Here is a 20,579-nt window from a genome sequence, read left to right on the forward strand (position 1 = left end):
TAAGAAGTACATTGAAAAAGATCCCTAAGGGGGAAATTAGACTTTTATTTTTAATTCTAACTTTTTAGCACAAGTGGTAGGCTAATACTTAGGAACATTTTATCCCCGTCCTGGTATCATATAATTTGAGGGAAGTTATTTCTTTTACTGACAAGTATTATTGCATGTCACCTCTATATCAAGAAGTTGTCCTATGAAATTAGACTATTCAGATGAAAAATATGTGGTCTTTATCCTTACGGGGCTTAAGTCTAGATTCCTTATTCATAAACTGGTTATTTTTAGAGCTATAAATTCATGATCACACTTTAGTTAAAACAGTCTTGGTTAAATACATGTAGCATTACCAATGATAAATGCACTGAAGACATAAACACATATTTGAGTTCTTACTACTTTGCAGCCTAAATATGAGGGAATTTTAAACAATATATTTTCTAATGATTTGTCTTTCAGTAATATTTACCATTGAATATGTTTCTTTGAAGTCTTTTGGAGAAAGAAGAATAAAGCTTCACAAGAGATCCTGAATGCCAGGATTCTCTTTTTCCTAAAGAGATAAGTTCTGTCTTCCTAGCCTTATTATTTTTATAAACTCCTGGAAAGTTACTTAACTCTGAATCATCATTAATTTTAATAGGCTGTTCTCCTTGACAGATGTTCAAAGTCCTCTAAAATAGCCTCTAGGAATACAAGTATACCTGGACTTTAAACTAAGAGTGTAACACATTTGTGTAGAGACTTGAGCTTTACCCACAGATAGTATTTAAATGTGTGCAACCTGCAGCCAGGCACAGTGGTGCTGTCTGTAATCCCAGCTATTTAGGAGGCTGAGCAAGGAAGATTGAAAGTTCAAGGTTAGCCTCAGGTACTTAGGGAGAGATTCAGCAATTTAGAGAGAATGAGAATGTAGTTCACTGGTATAAGCACCCCTGTGTTCAGTCCCCAGTCAAAATAAAATAAAAGTGCCCAGCATCTCTGGGTTTGATTAGTCAGTGAAGACCAACAGAGAGAATTTAGTAAGGGTACAACAGATTCATCATTTGACCTCTAATGAGTTCTACAAATTCTGGATTTATTTTCTAATCCATAATAGATTGAGATCCTGGATGATGTATTTCAGCTCTGAAATTCTGTGATTCTATTAGAGTTGAGGAAGAGTACTTAGCCACTTGAGTTCGAGTTGAGGGAAATATATATTAGTACATATCTGTAAGGAGATGAAGACCTATATTATGTTAGTGGCCCAGATGGCAATGACCAGCAGAGGTAAAACAAACCAGGTACAAAAAGCATGTGGCCTTTTAGAAGCTGGGTTCTCTCAATCTTTCCTTCCTTCTTTCCTCAGTTCCCTCTCTTCTATACTCTTCTTCCAGGAACTGGTATCATTTTGTCCATATGAGGGGACAACAGCAATTGCTCTGAAGGGAGAATTGGCAGCAACTCTGGCTCCAACTGAAGTGCACTGTGCCTTGTAGCCTCTCCCTGTGAACACAGCTGTGAAGCTCTCCAGGACAGTGTAAGGGAAAATACTCAGAACTAGTAGATGACCTTGGACAAATCATGTAAGTGTATTCATCTATGTAATGAAAGGATCAAATACTCCCATTTATTTTTGTATATCCTGATGCCTATAATTCTTCAATATTCATTATCCCTAAGGCTTGACCTGTTTTATTTTCTGCAGGCAGCTTGTTTCATATTCAGCTCACTTGATACTCAAAGCCTGGCACATAGTGAATATCTAGTTAACATCATTGTTCAGCAAGGAAATGAACTCTATTGAACATCTACTTAGGCGATGTCTGGGTGTCATATCCTTTTCTTTTAACCTACTCAATACCTTTGTGAGAGAGATTATCATTACTAGCGTTTACTAGCGTTTTAAGTTGTAGGTATAGAAATTCAGAGATTTAATTATCAGAATCATAGTGATAGCAGTAAATGGAGTTTTAGTTCTGCTGCTGCTGCTTCCTTTTTTTTTTTTTTTTGGTACTGGAGGGTGAACCCAGGGGTGCTTTATCACTGAGCTACCTCACCAGTCTTTTTTTTTTTTTTTTTTTAATTTTGAGACAGGATCTCACTATATTGCTTAGGGCCTCATTAAATTGCTGAGAGTGGCCTTGAACTTGCCATGCTCCTCCTGAGCCTCCCCCGTTGTCTCCCCACCCCCATTACAGGCATGCGCAATAATGCCCGGCTTTGGTCTGCTTCTTATTATGTATTTGACGGGCAATTTTTCTAAGCTTTAATTCCTTATCTGTAAAGTGAGAATTCATGAGTTAGTACAGGGTTGGTAGATTTAATAAAAAACAAAATCACCAGAAAGTATGTCCCAAATGGAAAGTTCCCATATTAAAATTTTTGCTACATTTATCTGAATTTCAATTTTAACTGCATACTCCTGTTTTATCTGGAAGAATGTTAAGTTTGCGTTAAGGTTATGACAATGCATGTAAAGTTCCTATCGCTGTCTGTAGCACTTAGTGAGCGCTCAGTAAATGCAATTCTTACTAATTTTGGATCTGGTTCCAGAGTCCATTTTTTCCCCCACCACAAGCTCGCGGAGCTTAGTTTCTACAAAATTTCACTCAAGTGAGGGTAACGCTACTTTAAATTTATAGCAATGCTTTATGGTCCCTAAAGCGCTTTTGAGGCTTGGCCAATGGAGGAAAGCTCTTGGGGAAATGACAGAACCTCGGGCAGTACAGGGCAGTCATCGCAAGCAGAGCACTGGCATCCCGGGTCGACCATCCCAGGCGGCCACCCTCGCCCCGCCCCGCGCCCGCTCGTCCACTCAGCAGCCGCGCCGCGCCTCCGCTGCGCTCCTATAGGTCCTTCCCCGGACAGGCGAGACCTTTCCATTTTCCCGCCTTCCCCATCCCGGGTTCGGCCCGAATTCCGCACCGGCCCACAGTCTCTCCGCCCTTCCTTGCCTGCGAGCCCCGCCCTTGTGGACGCCGCATTTCATGCCAACACCACCTGCCATTCTGGTCACCCTGCGCTCTGGTCACCCGAGTCGTCCCTTCAGTAGGAGGTGGGAGGGGACGGAGAGGGAAGGGCCGAGCCCTCTCTGTGGGGGTCGCGGGAGGCGGGGACGGAAAAAGGGGCGGGGCCAATTGCCTAGGCGCCGCGTTGCCATGGCAGTGGGGCGGGGGGAGGAGGGGGAGGAAGCGAGCCGGAGGGGGATGTGGTGCTGCCGCGGCCGCCACCGCAGCTGCCGCTGCCTGCTTGTTGCCGCGTCTTCCCGGAGGCGGCTGCTGGAAGCCACAGGGAGCAGCTGCGGTGCTCTGCCATATTGTGTCTTTCCCAGCCCATCCCTCGCTTCCCCGCTGCGGCGGCAGAGCTGACGGTGAGTCCCGGGCGGAGCGGCGCGGCTCCCGGGCGCGGAGGCAGCGCGTGCGGCCGGCGCCGGGCGTGGGTCGCGGAGGCGGCTGTCCCGTGACGCGCCCGGACATTTTTGTCCCGTGAAGAATTGGCGCCGGCGCGGGGGTGTCCCCAGCGCGCGGCTCGGATCTCATGTGGGCTCCCGGGGGTGTCGAACTGAGGGAAGTGTGGCCCCGTGAGGAGTTAGGAGTTTTTCCTGAGAGGTAATGATCACCCGGAGGGAGTGTCGCGGCGGAAACCGCGGCACGGGTGTCGGCTCCCGGCAGGCTGGGGGATAGCTCCGAGGACGCCGAGGGCTCGTCCGCGGGGCGATCTGCTGTTGGGGAAGTACCGCAAGCCCCTCGGGAGGCTTTGCAACGCTGTTTCCCGGCTCCGAGTGGAACGAGACGTGCCGGGCGTAGAGTCCTCGGCGGCCCAGGCGGGACTGGCTGGGCCACGCGAAGTAGTGCCCCGGGAGGCGGCCGGGCGCGAACTTCGGGCTGCGGTGCGTTGGGTGGACGGGCGTGGGTCCCGGATGTCGGAATGTTGGACCCCGGGCACCCTCTTGTCCCTCCTCCAGCGGGCGCCCGGGGCGCTCCGAGGTAACTGTTGGCGTGTTGGGAGTTAGTGTTTTAGCGCTGCAATATGGACACTTCCTGTTCACCGCCCCCTTTGGGGCCATGGTTGCCTCTGCCCTTTGGTCCTCTCTTTCCAGGCAGAGTAAGAGATCTGTGGTGGGAGAGGCCCGTCAGCCTTGAGAGTTTGCCCCTGTGCAGTAGCAGCCTGCTTGGAACCCAGAACAGTGGGAGCTGAGGGAAAGCAGTCCAGGTGCGCAGCCCTCGGTGCTCCCCTCTTCTTTAACTCCACCCCCATTTCCCCCTTGCAAAATGCCTCTGTGCCCTTCGCAGCTCCCGGGAGTTAGGGTAGCCAGTTCCGTGGAAAGCCGCATTCTAGGGATCTTCTTGCACTTGATTTCTGCTTTAAAGTCGCATTAACACAGTACCAGTACTTCGTTTTCCCTTCACGAGGAAAAAAAGTCTTAGCGTGCAAAGAAATAATAGACTTTTTTTCCCCTTCTACCTCAACTCTGATGTGCCAGGAGGAGTGAGGTTATTTATTTTCAGGTTAGTTGATGCTGTTTCTCCTCTCTTCCTTCCGATTGTGACAGCCACGTGGCCGGCTGAGTGCTATAGAGTGCCCTAGCGGCGCTAGGGGCTGAGGCTTCTTTGGTAGCCAAGGGGTTTTGAAACTGCTGTAGCTTCACATACAGATTTATCTTGGTGCATTTTGAGATGGGGAAGAGGAAAAAGATAAATCGTTCAAGTCTGTATAAGTATCATTCGACTCTTAAGACTTAAGTATTTCTTTTGCAGTCCTGAAAAGGTGTGTGTTGACATTTTTGCCGTCTTACGTCGTTTTGGTTATTTATCTTTTAAAATGTTAGCAGTGTTAGGTATCAGAGTAATGGGAAGTAATAGTGCATTATGGAATTTCCGGACTCTGAGAAAAAAAAAAATCTGAATTTCAAAATCCTTAATGACTGACTTTGTAATCAGAAATAATCACATTTGGGTGGTTTTTGTGTGTGTGGTTTTAGAAAAGTCTCAATTTTTCTCGTTTTACATATAAATTATGACCTGAAATGCATAAAATTACAGCGAAAATACTTTTTTTTAGGGATAAAATAGATACTAGTTTGATTTGTGTATATGCAGTTTCTTAAACTTTTGAAAAAAATATTAATATGAACCTTAACATGAACAGATTTTATTTCAAGGGAATGAAATTTGATTTTTAGAATATATAAAAGCGAAAGGTCAAAGAGTTGAAGATAGCTGGGCACAGTGGCGCATGCCTGTAATCCCAGTGACCTGGAAAACTAACTAAGGCAGGTGGATTGCAAGTTCAAAGCTAGCCCCCAGCAATTTAGCGAGGCCCTAAGCAACTTAGTGATACCCTGTCTCAAAATAAAAAATAAATAAATAAAAAGGACCTGGGGGTGTAGCTCCCAAGGTCCAATTCCCAGTACCTCCCACCTTTCAAAAAAGTCAGAAGTTAACTTTTGGAGATTTGGGGAAAATTTTGAATTAAATACAGTCCTTAGTACTTACTAATGCATGGGGTTTCATTCTGTGAATGTTTTGATGGATTTGTATTATTTCTGTAACAAGTTTTTATTTGAATCAGTCTTCTTAAAAAAATGCTAATTCACAGGAAATATTTAAATCTATAAAAGAATTGTGTCAAGAGTCATAGCAACACTATTTATTGGAATTTTAATTGCTGCATAACAATTGTACTCAGTCATGTTAATAGGGGAAAATATTGAAAAGGTACCATAGGTGTCAGTGCAGAAAAGAAAGTACAATTGAAAAATAAATGTATATACTGACCACTGAGTCCAGTGCTTAGTTGAGATAGAAAAGTAAATGAGATGATGAGATCAGTAGGGAGCCCTGAAATCATGCTGTAGGGTAACTTATTTACATCATTAGTTTATGAGATTTGACTATCAAAATGAAACTTAGAAAAAAAAAAAAAAGCCAACCAAAAAGGACTTATTCTTTTGGCACCTTATTGCTTAGTACTTGTTCTGTTTTTTAATGTCATATCCCTCTGCTGGTAGGCTATCCTGGCCCTTGGTTACTGGAGATTGAACCAAGAAGCGCTCTTCCTCTGAGCTACATCCCCAGCCTTTTAAATTTTTATTTTGAGACAGTTTGAGGCTCAGCAGTTTGCAGTCCTCCTGTCTCAGCCTTCCAAGTTGCTGGGAATAGGTGTTACCAAACCCAACTTAATTTCCTTAGCTTTTTGGTTGTTTTTATGTTAGTGACTGGGTTTTATATAAATGCAAAAATGGTACTCCAAAAATAGTCTTGAGAGCCCTATACTTTCTTGATTACTTATGGAAGAAAAAAGAGGTCTAGATTTGATCCTTGTTCTTAGGTTAAAAAACATTAGTACACTTGGAAAAAAAAGTTTACACTGTGAGAAGATATAGTTAGAAGTAGAACTGTGTGATGCAGTCAGGTGCTGTTATGAGTTAAAAGGAGAGCAAGACCTTAGAAGGTTTGAGTAGATAAGGGAAGGCTTTTTGCTTTGTCAAGTAGAACTTTCATGCTACCCCCATTAATCTTGCAGATTGTATCATTCAAAGGAACACACCCCTTATATCAAGCATGAATATCAGGCTTCTTCTCAAGACCTTTCAAACTTTGTTTCCAGTCTTCTCCCACTAACCTGTAGAAACTGTTTATTATTCACTACCTACCTCATTGTGGTATAACAATCTTACTTTATAATTAAACTGATGTAACATTTTTCTGTTGCAAATCCACATGTATATATCCTCTTGACTACTGAAGATCTACTTAATCTTGAGGCCTGGCTGAAATCTTGACTGCCCTCTGAACCTTAGAATCATAGAACTTTTAGACCCACATTCATCTCTCTAACTGAAAATTCTTTCCCTTTTCTGATAGAATGTAATTCTTTTGGGATATAGAATTCTATACTGCTTTGTTTTCATTTAATAAATATTTTTGAGGATTTATCATATGCCAGGCCCTGCTATAAGGAACGAGAATATAGTATTAACAAAATAAATTCTCATATACTTTGTTATATTTTAAATTTTATCACCCCAGCTGGATTATAAGGTCTTTGACTTAAAGGAGACTTATTTTCTCAGACATGTTATATGCTTAGTAAGAATGTAATAATTTTCTGTATACAGGAATAATAGAACTTAGGGTGTGAAGACTTAAAAAAAAACTGTGTTTACAAGTGAAGGGTAAAAAAGAATAACTATGGATGGTCTTGAAAACATTGCTTCGAAGTTTAAATATGGTTTGGTACCAAAATCATCATCATCATCATCATCATCATCTGGAGAATGACATAATCACCCCACCCCTTTTGTGGTATTGGAATTGAACCTAGTGACATTCTGCCACTGAGCTACATCCCAACCATTTTTAAGCTTTATTTTGAGACAAGGCATTGCTTAGTTGCCCAGCCTGCCTGGAACTTGGAATCAACCTCGTCAGTCCCACAAGTTGTGAGTTGCTGGGATGGCAGGCATGTGCTACCATGCCTAGCATAAAATCCTTATTTGAGGAATGCTTGTTTGACTGCAGTATATGTAGGACTAACTGGTAATGGAGGGGAATTGGAAAGAGAACTATTGAAGGGAAAATTAATAATTGCAAGGGAGGTTTGGAAGGTGTTCATTATCAAGAAGATGGTGAGTTTAGTTAGTTGAATATAAGATGAGTGGGAGATATTAAGGTAAACATGATCTGTAGTAAAGATGTAGGGAAATGCAGAGGTGACAGAGTTAACTAATTTTTATGAGTCCATAATTGAAGTGTTCAGAAATAAGAATGCTTTGGGAAACTAGAATTTAAGGGGCATTTATTTGTTTTGGTCTATCTAATTTCATAATGCTATAGACTTGTGTAATACCTAGCTCTATTGTATTCATAACCGTTATTTCCATCATATGAGAATACTGTCTTGCCACCAAATAAAATAATGTATATCATCATTTATTCTCAGGAGAAATAGTTTTACATTTATGGGAAAATTGCAAGACAGTATACAGAGTATACTTCACCCAGTTTCCCCCATTGTTAACTTCTTACATTACTAGGGTACATTTGTCACAACTAACTTTTTTCATTTTTGATGACTAACACTATTAAGTCTTAGTCAGAAATTTTATAGAATGCCCCTTAACTGAGATTTGTATGATATTTTTCCCATCAGGAAACTGGGGTGGTGGATTTTAGGGAGGGAGACCCAAGAGGTGAAGTATTGATACCTTTAATCACATGATTGTCATCTTTGCCAGGTTTGACCTATCCTCCCCCTTCTGTACTGTATTCTTTGGAAACAAATCACTAAGCAATTAAAGGTCTGGACCTAATTTTGTTCGTGGTCTTTTTTTTTTTTTTTTTTTTTTAACTTCCATCAACTTAGTTTTCTTTTCCATAAAAAAATTTAAACTCAGGTATTTATTGCATATCTACTGCATGTAGGTGCTAAGAGAAGAGTGATAAGTGAGAGACATTATTTCTACTCTCTGTAGTTGGCCACATTCAAACATGAAATAGTATTTACCTCCTCACCGCAGGTCTTGATTTTATTGACGTTTATTTTATTTTTAAAATGTATTTATTTATTCTTATTAGGTATACATAACAGCAAAATGCATTTTGGTTCATTGTACATAATTGCAGCACAACTTTTCATGTCTCTGGTTGTACACAATGCAATATTGCACTATATGTGCAGTCATACGTGTACCTAGGGTAATGATGTTCATCTCGTTACACCCTCTTTCCTGCCCCCATGTCCCATGTCCCCTCCCCTCCCCTTCGCCCAATCACTGTTCCTCCATTTCCCGCCCCCATTATGGATCAGCATCCACTTATCAGAGAGAACATTTGGCCTTTGGTTTTTTGGGATTGGCTTACTTGGCTTGGCATGATATTCTCCAACTCCATACATTTATCTGCAATTGCCTTTTAATGCTGAGTAATATTCCATTGTGTGTGTATATTTATATATGTATATGTGTGTGTGTGTGTGTGTGTGTGTGTGTGTGTGTGTATATCACAGTTTCTTTATCCTTTCATCTATTGAAGGGCATCTAGGTTGGTTCCACAATTTAACTATTGTGAATTCAGCTGCTGTAAACACTGATGTGACTGCATCATTATAGTATGCTGTTTTTAAGTCCTTTGGGTATAGACTGAGGAGTGAGTTAGCTGGATCAAGTGGTGGTTCCATTCCAAGTTTCTTAAGGAATCTCCATACTGCCTTCTAGATTGGTTGCACCAATTTGCAGTCCTACCAGCAATGTATAAGTGTGCCTTTTCCTCTACATCCTTGGCAAACCTTATTGTTGTTTGTATTCTTGATAACTGTCATTCTGACTGGTATGAGATGAAATCTTAGATTTTTTTTTTTTTTTTTTTTTTTTTTTTTGGTGCTGGGGATTGAACCCAGGGCCTTGGGCTTGTGAGATAAGCACTCTACCAACTGAGCTATACCCCCAGCCCCTGGAATAGTTTTGATATGCATTTCTCTGATTACTAGAGATGTTGGACATTTTTTCATATATATATATATATTTTTTTTTTAAAGAGAGAGTGAGAGAGGGGAGAGAGAGAGAGAGAATTTTTTAGTTATCGGCGGACACAACATCTTTGTTTGTACGTGGTGCTGAGAATCGAACCCGGGCCGCACGCATGCCAGGCGAGCGCGCTACCACTTGGGCCACATCCCCAGCCCTTTTTCATATATTTGTTGATCGCTTGTATATCTTCTGAGAAGTGTCTGTTCAGCTTCTTAGCCCATTTTTTGATTGGATTGTTTGTTTGTTTTGGTGTTAATTTTTTTGAGTTCTTTATATATCCTATCTGATTTGCATGTGGTCATTGACATTTATAAACAGAAAGTTATTGAAGTCCTAAAAGGCTAATTCTCATTACTTAAATAGCCATTTAGAAAATGTGCTATTATCATAAAGATTTAATGTATATACTATAAAATAGCCATCTTTTTGCTACCAACACAGATAACAGAATATTACTTGATTCTTCCCAAGTAGATATGTTACTGTTGTTGCCAGGATAGTTTAATTAACATTAATTATATTTATATCTTTAAAAAAGTTTGTGTTATAGGAAAATTCATTTCTCCTTCATAGTATTTTCATAAGTATTTGGTGCTTTTGCTACTCAGATGCCTTTTTTTTTTCTGAGAAGTGATTTGAAAAGTGTTTTGGGGAAGAGCACATTGGGAAAAGAACACAGACTCTGAGCTCTTTTCTGTATAAATAGACCATGATTATTTGTTTATGGAAAAGAAAATGAGATTGAGAACCAGGTATGGTTCTTATCTTGAACCTTGGGGCGCACCTGCCATCCTAGTTACTCAGGAGGGTAAGGCAGGAAGATTGCAAGTTGAAGGTCAGCCTGGCCACCTTAGTGAGACCCTGTTTCAAAATAAAAAGGGGGTAGGGATGTAGTTAAATGGTTGAGTACCCCTGAGTTCAATTCCCAGTATCACAAAAGGAAAAAGAAAAAGAAAAATGAGTTTAATAATTAAAGCAACAAATTGATACCTTTTATTGTATAGCATGAATTCATATAGATATGAATCTATAATTTAGTTCCTAGTAACAACACTGAAGAGAATATTGTGTTCTTGTAAATAAAGGAACATAATGAGAGATAATGTAAATGCAGTGCTGGGTATTTGAACTTCACTTTGTCACATTAAAAATATGCATTCTTTGTAGTACAATCTGAGGTCTTTAAGAAAAGGAATATTTATTTGCCAGAGCAAGATCATGATATGCCCCCAGGAAGGAGTAGGAAAGAATGCTAAGGTAAGGAGAGAAACTAATATTAATGAGTGCCTACTCTGACAGGAATACTTTTACCTTTTGTTGTTGTTGTTGTTGTAGGATATTAAGAAAGTGGCATTAACCTCTGGGATTCAGTGAGATTCTGTCATTTGTCAAAGATTGCATAAGTTGGTAGCTAATGAGTTTGCTTGACTTAAAAGCCTTATTCTTTCATTCTTTTTAGTACAGCATGCTGCTATATTTATTCATTCATTTACACTTTGCTTAGCCAGGCGCAGTGGCACATGCTTGTAATCCCAGCAGCTCTGGAGGCTGAGGCAGGAAGATCCCGAGTTCAAAGCCAGCCTCAGCAAAAGCAAGGTGCTAAGCAACTCAGTGAGACCCTATCTCTAAATAAAATACAAAATAGGTCTGGGAACGTGGCTCAGTGGTCGAGTTCCCCTGAGTTCAATCCATGGTACCCAAAAAAGAACATTTGCTTATTAAATTTTATGGTCTGTACTAGAGCATAATAATGAATGTTTTGCATTTTGGGAACAAAGATTTATATTCTAGTATTATAATATTGCTTAAATGGGTACTCAAATCAATATAGTTAATTGTGCTGAATTTATTTCATTCTTTTCCTCTTTATTTTTTTGTACTAGAAAGTGAACCCAGGGGCATTCTACCACTGAGCTACATTTCTAGTTCTTTATTTTTTATTTTGAGACAGGGTCTTGCTAAATTGCTGAGCCTGGCTTGGAACTGGTGATCCTCTTGCCTCATTCTCTCCTGGGTTTATAGGTGTACACCACTGTGCCAGGCTTTTTTATTTTGGGTCTTGCTATGTTGCTCAGGCTTTGCTTGAACTTCCAAACCTCCTGCCTCCCCCTCTTGAGTAGCTGGGGTTATGGGCATGTGCCATTGTGCCCAGTGTGTCCAGAATTTCCTAAAAATTAGTCTAATGGAAAATTTCAGTGCATTGTCTGTAGCAAAAGGTAAAAGTGTTATTTAATGAATTTTTTGTCTTGGTTTATATGTTTCATGGGTTTCTATGAAAAATGTATTCATTATTGTGGAATAGCATCACAGTTTTAGACCTACTTTTAATGGCAAAGATAGGAAGGTAAACAAATAATTATGAATAATCATAATAGTAAGTTCTATATTAAGATTGTATCCAGGATGTTAAGGAAGTTGGTAGAGAAAGCAAATAATTCAAAGAAATCTGGAGAGATGACTTTGAGCAGTTTTGAAGCATGGGATAAAAGACCTTAAATCCCTCCAAAAAGCTCAAGGATTGAAAGAGCTTAGAATATTCAAGAAGCTTGGGGTGGTATGAAACAAACTGGATTCTGTATTTTTATGTCTGTATTTTTGGGAATTTATAGGCCAACATATCAAAGATTTTAGGTTTTATTAGACTGATGATTTTTCTGGAGTCATAGTGGTGTTTCTTTTCTAAAAAGCAGGTAAACATGTATTTGGTTCCATCATACAGTCCAGGGAGAATTTTAGGGATAGAAAACTTGACCATATAACATATGCATTATAACATGGTAACCATGAGCACAACTGTGCATGAAAACAATTATATCCTAAAACAGATAAGCTGTTTAGAGGTGACTATCAAATGCTCCTTTTCTATTTTTTCTTATGATTTATCATATTCTATTATTGCTAGTGGACTAATGATACTAGATAATAAAGTTTTAATAAAACCTTATGAATAAAAAAGTTGTTTTCCTTTCCTTTGAATTGAGTAGATCACTATTATTCAATTCTGAGAACATCTGTAAGCCAGTTTGCATATTGTACCAACAGCTATGTTTTGACTTACTTGTGACCTTTCCCCCCTTCCCCATATTTTGCATTTTTTTGTTATCTTTAAAATATTGTTACATTTTATATAATAGAGTTCTTCTATTTCTTGAAAAAGTGGAGTGGCATGGGGAGAGGGGAAGTCAAAGGAGAGAAATGGGGAGTATAGATAGAATCAAAGCTCAATATATGTCTAAATGGAAGTGCCATAGTGAAACTCGTTAATTTGTATAATTATAATAAAAATAAATAAAGGAACAGGGTGTGGTGACGCAATCCTATAATCCCACTGGCTCAGGAAGCTGAGGCAGAAGATCATTTGTTCAAAGCAAGCCTCAGCAATTTAGCTAAGCCTTAAGCAACTCAGCAAGACCCTGTCTCTAAATAAAATATGAAAAAGGATTGGGGATGTGACTCAGTGATTAAGTGTCCCTGGGTTCAATCCTCAGTACAAAAAAAGGAAAATTTATTGTGGCAATGTTGATTTCAAGTAATAATTGGCAGAAGCTTCTAAGTAGCTGTTCCAAACCCATAGTATGTCATATAAATGGGTTTACTCTAGATTTCTTTCAGTACTGCTTTATCTTATCTTTTATTTTTTTGCCTTGAGGTTTGAACCAAGGGGCACTGAACTACATCCACAAACCTTTTTTTTTTTTTTTTTTTTTTAACCTTTTTATTTTTAATTTTGAAACAAGGTTTTACTCAATTGCTGAGGCTGACCTCACTTTACCAAGTCTCTGAGATTATAGTCCTGTGCTCCTGTCCCCAAGTCTTCAACACTAATTCAAAATAACTATATTTTCTTAATTAGATATATGTATAAGTTAGATTAATCCTATTTTAAATCTACTTAATTCTGTGTTAAGTGAATCAAGCTTTTGTTTCAAAAGTGCATAAAAATCAGTACATAAATTAGTCAATATGGAGCCCTTAGTTTTACTCTTGTTTTCAGGGACTATTAGTGAGATTTTATTATCTGCCTTTATTAAAATTATTATTTTTTTCTTTTTTAAAATAATTTCTGGAGGGGCTGGAGTTGTAATTCAATGGTAGAGCACTTGCCTAGCCATGTGTGAGGCACTGGGTTTGATTCTCAGCATTGCATATAAATAAAAAAATAAAATAAAGGTCTATCAACGATCAAAAATATATTTTAAAAAATTATTAATTGATATTGAACCCAGGGATTGTGATTGAGCCAGAAAATGGAGGGAGTTATTGAGACAAATGTGAATGGACTTGAATGTGGTGTGAGGCGATAAAAGGACTTGAAACATTTCAAACAGTAGGGTCCACCTCAGAAGGGGGTAATGGGAAGGCACTGGCAGACAGAGTAGGGGATGGTTCTAAGGTAAGGGTGAGGATCAGGGAAGCAGCAGGCGAGTCTGGATGGAAGCATATATGAGGGGAGAAGGAAAGCGTAGCCCCTCCACCTTTTGAGGATGTCCCTTCCCATAAAGGGAATAGGCCACTGTGGAATGACCAAAAATGAGAAGGTAAAGTGAAATTTTTCTTAAAATGGCGGCTGTCACTTAAGATGGCTGTCCAGATGCTAAGCAAGGACCTTACATTAAGACAACCTAAAAGGAATTAAAAATTATAAATTCTTTAAATTTGTAACCAAAAAATGCTGTTCATTTGACAGGTACTGCAGGTTTCAGATGTTTAAGTATTTAATGGAACAGATTTTTAGTAGGATGCTAGTATGATGAGGTCCAAATGGTGAGAAACAACTGTCTGTAGGTTAAACGCTGTCATAGTTTGAGTTGAATCATCCTTTGCTTTAAGCACAGGACTGACTTTGGTCTTCAGAGCTTCTTGGTACAGTTGCTCAAGTGTTGGTTTCAACTTTTTCACAGTTCTATAAAATGTTAACAGATGGTATGGTTCTTTCACTTCAGTGTAGTAAAAGCCTATTAGATACAACAAAATTGATTTTACCTAAAGAAGGTAATGAGGAAAGGAGTATTTAATGACTGGCTCCAGAGTACAGGGAGAAAATAAATTTGAGTAAGTTTCTTTGTAGTGTTTAAGAATTGACTGACTTGGGGCTGGGGATGGGGCTTAGTGTAGAGTACTTGCCTAGCATGTGTGAATCATGGGTTCCATCCTCAGCACCACATAAGAAGACAAAGAAATAAAATAGAGGTATTATGTCCATCTATGACTAAAAAATAATAATAATTTTTTCAGTGCTATATTTCGTTTACTAATAAGAATTCTTAGACAGTATAGTAAAAATAAAATTTCAACAATTAAAATTACTGAGAAACAATAACAGAACTGTAAGTAAGAACCGTAATATAGGTAACAGATGCTTAATTAAAATTGGAAATGTAGCATGAAGAGATTCAATAATTTAAAAACCATCTTGTAAAAAATTGAACATATAAATGGAACTGAGTTAGTTGCAGTTATTCTTTATTTGCTATGGATCTTTATAATTTATTAAAGTGTACTCCTTTATGATGAGAATTGCTGATTTGAGGGCCATTTATGATGAGAATTGCTGATTTGAGGGCCATTAAATAAGCATTATATTAATGAGCACTTATTTATTTATTAATTTTTATTTTAATTTTTTTTATGGTTCTGGGGATTGAACCCATGGCCTTGTGCAAGCACTCTACCAACTGAGCTATATCTCCAGCCCTGAACACATATTTTAAAAGTACTATTTTGAACTGAGGATGTAGCTCAGAGGATAGAGCATGAGCAAGACCCTGGGTTTGAAAATTGTAAGTAACTAAAAGTACTAGAGACACTATGCTGAAATTCATGACCTAAGTAATATCTAGAAAGTAGATAGGAAATTATTATATTTAGTATTTTAACTTGATAAGAATTCTTAAATAGGATAGTAGGTTCTACATAGTTGTATATGAATTAATGTAACTATATGTATGTACTTATATTCCTGTTTATATTATACCATTACACTTGTTGCTGTCTTTTTGTTAAAATAAATATTTAAACAAATTTCAGAGGTACTGTAGTTATTCTCTTTATTTTTTATAAATTCTTTTGTGTGTGAGAATGTTGGCATCAGGCACAACTCTTTATAAAGGAATTTATATCTTTCAGGGTCATTAATAATAAAATATTAAAAGTTCTCAGTTGTTTTATATTATTTAAACTAAAAAATATTTGAAGAAGGATTCCAACACATCGCGTGATTAGCAAAATATAGCCAAAGGAAACAAATAGAATAAGGAAGTGAAAGTTGTCTCCTAAAAAAAAATATATGATGAAATAGCGATTGCAGCACTCTTCTGAGAAGTCCTAATTACGTTTGGCTGCCTTGCCAGTGGATGCTATTGGTCATGAGGGAGACCTATCCTTAATAGAAAATTCTTGTATAATTTCACAACTTCAAAACACCAATGTATTATTACTGATTTTGTACCCTAATTTTTGTATTAAAGAATATAACAGATATGAATCTACTTTATATGGAGAAAAGTCGTAATCTTAAAGTTGATAACAATGGTAACTTGGCATAATTACCATGTCTGCAACTAGTATTCATTGTGTTTACTTTGTATCTCTGTTCTAAGTGCTTTTTTAGGGTTCTCATTTATTTTCTATTAAAATCTTATGAAAGTAGGTATAGTATCATTGTAATTCTAATTTGGTGACTGACAGAACTAGGGTTTCAACACAGGCAGTATCTCTTCACAACTCCTTCTCTTGAACTTCACCATCTCCAGAAGTGATTAACATAAACTCTAATGATTTAAATTTTACCTTTGTAATATTTTTATTATTGAAATTGTTTATCCTTCCTCATTTTAACTTCAAGTTCACAACTTCCTTAAAGTACTGTTTCATATATCCTGGTATTATGCATATTAATTCCTTTCTCAAGGAAGAAGCCTTTCATTTTAGAATCTAACAACTCTCATAAGAGACGTGAGTGCAGGACAAGCAAGAAGGTTTCTGCTTGAAACTCCTTGGAAAAGAATCAGGACAGAATGTCCTGAAATGCATAATTCTCAGACTTTTCTTTCTTTTTTATCCACATTGATAGATGTAGAGATACTAACATCATAGTCCAATGTAGGTAATACTTCAGCTTTGAAATGTATTTAAAATTCTCTATAAATTTAGGTACTTGTGACATTATAGTTTTTCATGACATAGTTCTTATCAGGCAGTTATTATTTTGTATTCCAAGCTATCAAGCCACAGTACACAAAAAGATACTCAGAAGTAGTTGGAAAAATATCACAAAGTTTGTATATTAAGTTCATAAATCTTAAGATGAGCTCTTCCGCCTTTGTAGATCTTAATCTGATCTGCGGTGTTTTATAAAATTCTAATGAAATTTATTTGGATTTCCAGTCTGTAGCAGATAATCTATAAGTTTATATCTATGATTTAGAAATTGAAAATGTGCTAAAAACTGAAAGTTTTCTTAACCTTTTTAATGGTACATCATGAGCTGAGCTAATAAGGCTATTGAGTATTGAGGATCTTTGTACCCGCCTTAGTGTAATTATACATTTCCCTCCCAAATTAACATTTTTATTATGAAATATTGCTTCAGATCTCACTGGGTTATAACATTTCATAAATACATTGTATTACTTTCTTGAAATCCAAAATATTCTGAATTTTAAAATATATCTGAGCCTGGGGATTTTAGAGAAAGGATTGTAGAACTATATATTCAGGTATAGTGACCACAGTACAAATGAAGTCTAAGCTTCAGAACTAAGCATTTTAATCCAGTAAAGAACACAGCAGGGGCTGGGGATATGGCTCAAGTAGTAGCATGCTCGCCTAGCGTGCGTGAGGCACTGGGTTCGATCCTCAGCACCATATAAAAATAAAATAAAGATATTGTGTCCACCTAAAGCTAAAAAAATAAATTTTTTTTTTTAAAAAGAACAGCATTGTGAGACCTTTAAATGTGGATCAGTTTCTCAGTCTTGTATAAGGTATGAATCCATTAAAAAAAAAAATCTCATTTTGAATATCATCACCTTTAGTTCTGAAAAAGTTTTCTTTAAAAAGTCACTTATTTTGTTTTTTTGTAAATGTTGAAGTACATTTTTCATTTTGTTATTGGAGTGAAACCACAAAATGAAAATTTATAACACTTGTAAACCCCCAGAATGTATCCATGGAACAGACTGATTTGAGAAACACTGATACAGTGGCAAATAGTCCCACATAATAGAGCAGTCTCTATAAGCATTATGCTTTAGGCAGACTTTGATTAAAGTCACAAGCTTGAATAATAATTAACAGGTTAAAATATTTCTTATATTCAAATAATATGATTTTAAAAAGAGACAGGAAGAGGTCTGTCTTACTTTTTCAAAAATGTGTATGGCCTATACATATTTCTAGTTGGGAAGTACCATCATAACAAGCAACTGTTATTGGTGGATGGGAGTTATGTCAAATTTATCCAAGGTGCTAAGGCAGAAAACCCTTAAAAACTGGTGAGTTTAAAAAAGAGAATAATGTACTCTCCTGACATTGCAATGAGAAACTAATGTAAACATCTGTGTATGTGTGTGTGTGTGTGTGTGTATGTATATGTTGTTAATAGACCTTTATTTTATTTATTTATATGCAGTGCTGAGAATAGAACCCAGTGCCTCACACATGCCAGGCAAGTGTGCTACCACTGAGCCACAGCCACAGCCCTGTAAACATCTGTTTTCAGCAGCATGATTAATAAGTACCTGGACCAGCTTTCTGCTGAAAACTTCCTAAAATACTGGATAAATAATTTAGATGTGTCGATACTGTAGCAAAAAGTAAAGAATGCTTAGGCTGAAACTAAACCCAGTGAGGTAAGCTGAGTTCTAAAACTAGTTTTTGCATTGAGGGTGTTTGTCAAATCAGGTGAGCTTTTATTTTGTTGGCCTTATGGGGCTCAAGGGTTAAGAAGCAAAGCCCAGATTCAGTCAAGGTAGAGCATTTAGCAGGAATAGTCTTCTTCATTAATTTGGAGCCCTATAGGGCAGAGCATTCCAAGTGTTTTGTGCTCTCTACAGATTCTTTTCCTTCATGTCAGTAGAAAATTGAGAATATTGCTGCAAATGGGAAAAATAAAATCTCACTGAAAATTTACTACCATGAATCAGCCCTTAAACTGATTTACAGCATGTGTCCACACTAAAATCCCAAGCTAAGAATTTAAAATAAACCTGAGCTGGGCATGATGGTGCATACCTGTAATCCCAGTGACTCAGGAGGCTGAGGCAGGAGATTCCAGGCTAGCTTCAGCAATTTAGTGAGGCCTAAGCAATTTAGCTAGATCCTGTCTCAAACTGAAAAATGAAAAGGGCTGGAGATGTAGCTTAGTTAAGTGCCCCTGGATTCCATCATACCTAAAATAAAATAATCCTGCTCTATTACTACTCCCCATGGGAATAATGAAACTCATTGTAATCATTATTATCCAAGAATTCCCATTGTTGAAAGTTATAATGGAAACAAGTAACTTTTAATAAAAATTACCAACCAACCAAAGAAATAGGGCAGTATAAGAGAATAAGTAGTCAGACCTGCAAAGAGTTCATATTTCAAATTATCAGATAGAAATTAAGTACGCTTTATATGTTCAATAAATGGCTTACATGAGAAAAAGAACAAACATTTGGAAAAAGAATCAAATTCTAGAAATGAAAATTGTCATTGAAATTAAAATTTAGTGGACAGTTATAAAACACATAGGCTCTATTGAAAAAAAATAAAAGGGGCTGGGGATGTGGCTCAAGCGTTAGCGCGCTCGCTTGGCATGCGTGTGGCCCGGGTTCGATCCTCAGCACCACATACAAACAAAGATGTTGTGTCCTCCGAAAACTAAAAAATAAATATTAAAAAAAAAAATTAAAAAAATAAAAGATTAGGGAAAAATCTGAGAAAACCAATTGCCTTCAAAGGAATATCTAGTTTGAATAACAATAATTGAAGTAGAAGACCATGAAATGACATACTAAGCTAAAATAACAACCTATAATTCAATAGCTAGCAGACATCTCTTTCAAGAACAAGGAGAAAATAAATATATGCTCAGACAAATAAAATCAAAGTGTGTGTGTGTGTGTGTGTAGGTGTAGGTGTGTGCTGGTGGGATTTAAACCCAAGGCCTCTCAAATGGATTCTGCTACTAAACGACACTAGTTCCAGGCTAGTTTTTAAGTAGGAGGATAATGATCATAGTTATAAAGTCTGAAATTTTAAGAAGGAATGAAGATCAAAGAGAATGGCAAATATAGGGGTAAATTAATAAAAATTGACTGGAAGAAATAATGATAGTATCCTATGATGAAAACCATTGTAATATCAGTTCAGTTAAGTTAGAAATCAGTAACAAAACATTTTAGAAGAAAAATAACATAAATTAAGAAAATTTCTTCTAAATAAATTAAGATTGAAAGAAGAAATGTTTGTTTAGGGGTGCTAAGATATTAATCTAATTTTCTTTTTAGAAAAAAAAAAGGTAGAATGAAACATCAGTTAATATGATAGAAACCTGGAGCAGCTGCAAATGTTGGTACATGCCTATAATCCCAGAGTCTTGGGAGGCTGAGGCAGGAGGATCACATATTTGCAGGTTCAAGGCCAGCCTCAGCAAACTAGCAAGACCCTAAGGAACTTAATGAGTTCCTCTCTCAAAGTAAAAAATAAAAATTGCTAGGGATATAACTCAGGGATAAAATGCCCTCCTGAGTTCAATCCCCAGTATCAAAAAAAAAAAAAAAAAAAAAAGAAAAAAAAAGAAACCAGGAAGTAATAATTGGAGCTAGTGTTCAGAAAGATCTTTTTATTGTCCTGAAGCAAAATAAACATGATTTAGTGTTTTTTATAAAAACTTTAAGGTAACTATTCAACAATAATAAGTATATAACTTCCATACTAGTAGGCAGTAAAGAATGAAACAAGAAAGAAATCCCCCCCGCCCAAAAAAAAAGTCAAGAAAACAGAGAAAAATTGATGTGGTAAGAGCATGATCCTAAGTAAGATGGTAGAAGTAAATCCAAATATGTGCATGCCTTATTTT

At 37.4% G+C, this 20,579-nt stretch overlaps 1 protein-coding gene across 6 annotated transcripts in view; it reads left to right on the forward strand.

Annotated features, from left to right (window-relative positions):
- The first annotated feature begins 2,950 nt into the window (after positions 1-2,950).
- The window catches only part of Foxn2 (forkhead box N2), a 52,714-nt gene continuing 35,085 nt past the window's right edge, over positions 2,951-20,579 (forward strand). For 3 of the 6 annotated variants that reach the window (XM_076833111.2, XM_076833115.2, XM_076833116.2), the window contains exon 1: positions 3,170-3,352. The gene's annotated coding sequence lies outside the window, so the exon portion shown is untranslated. Of the gene's footprint in view, positions 3,038-3,169; positions 3,353-3,451; positions 3,591-3,941; positions 3,969-20,579 lie in introns of those variants that run through there. The other 3 variants (XM_077105190.1, XM_076833113.2, XM_076833114.2) reach the window with 3 other exon arrangements.

The sequence above is a fragment of the Callospermophilus lateralis genome, chromosome 14 (genome assembly GCF_048772815.1).
Source record: "Callospermophilus lateralis isolate mCalLat2 chromosome 14, mCalLat2.hap1, whole genome shotgun sequence".
NCBI lineage: Eukaryota > Metazoa > Chordata > Mammalia > Rodentia > Sciuridae > Callospermophilus > Callospermophilus lateralis.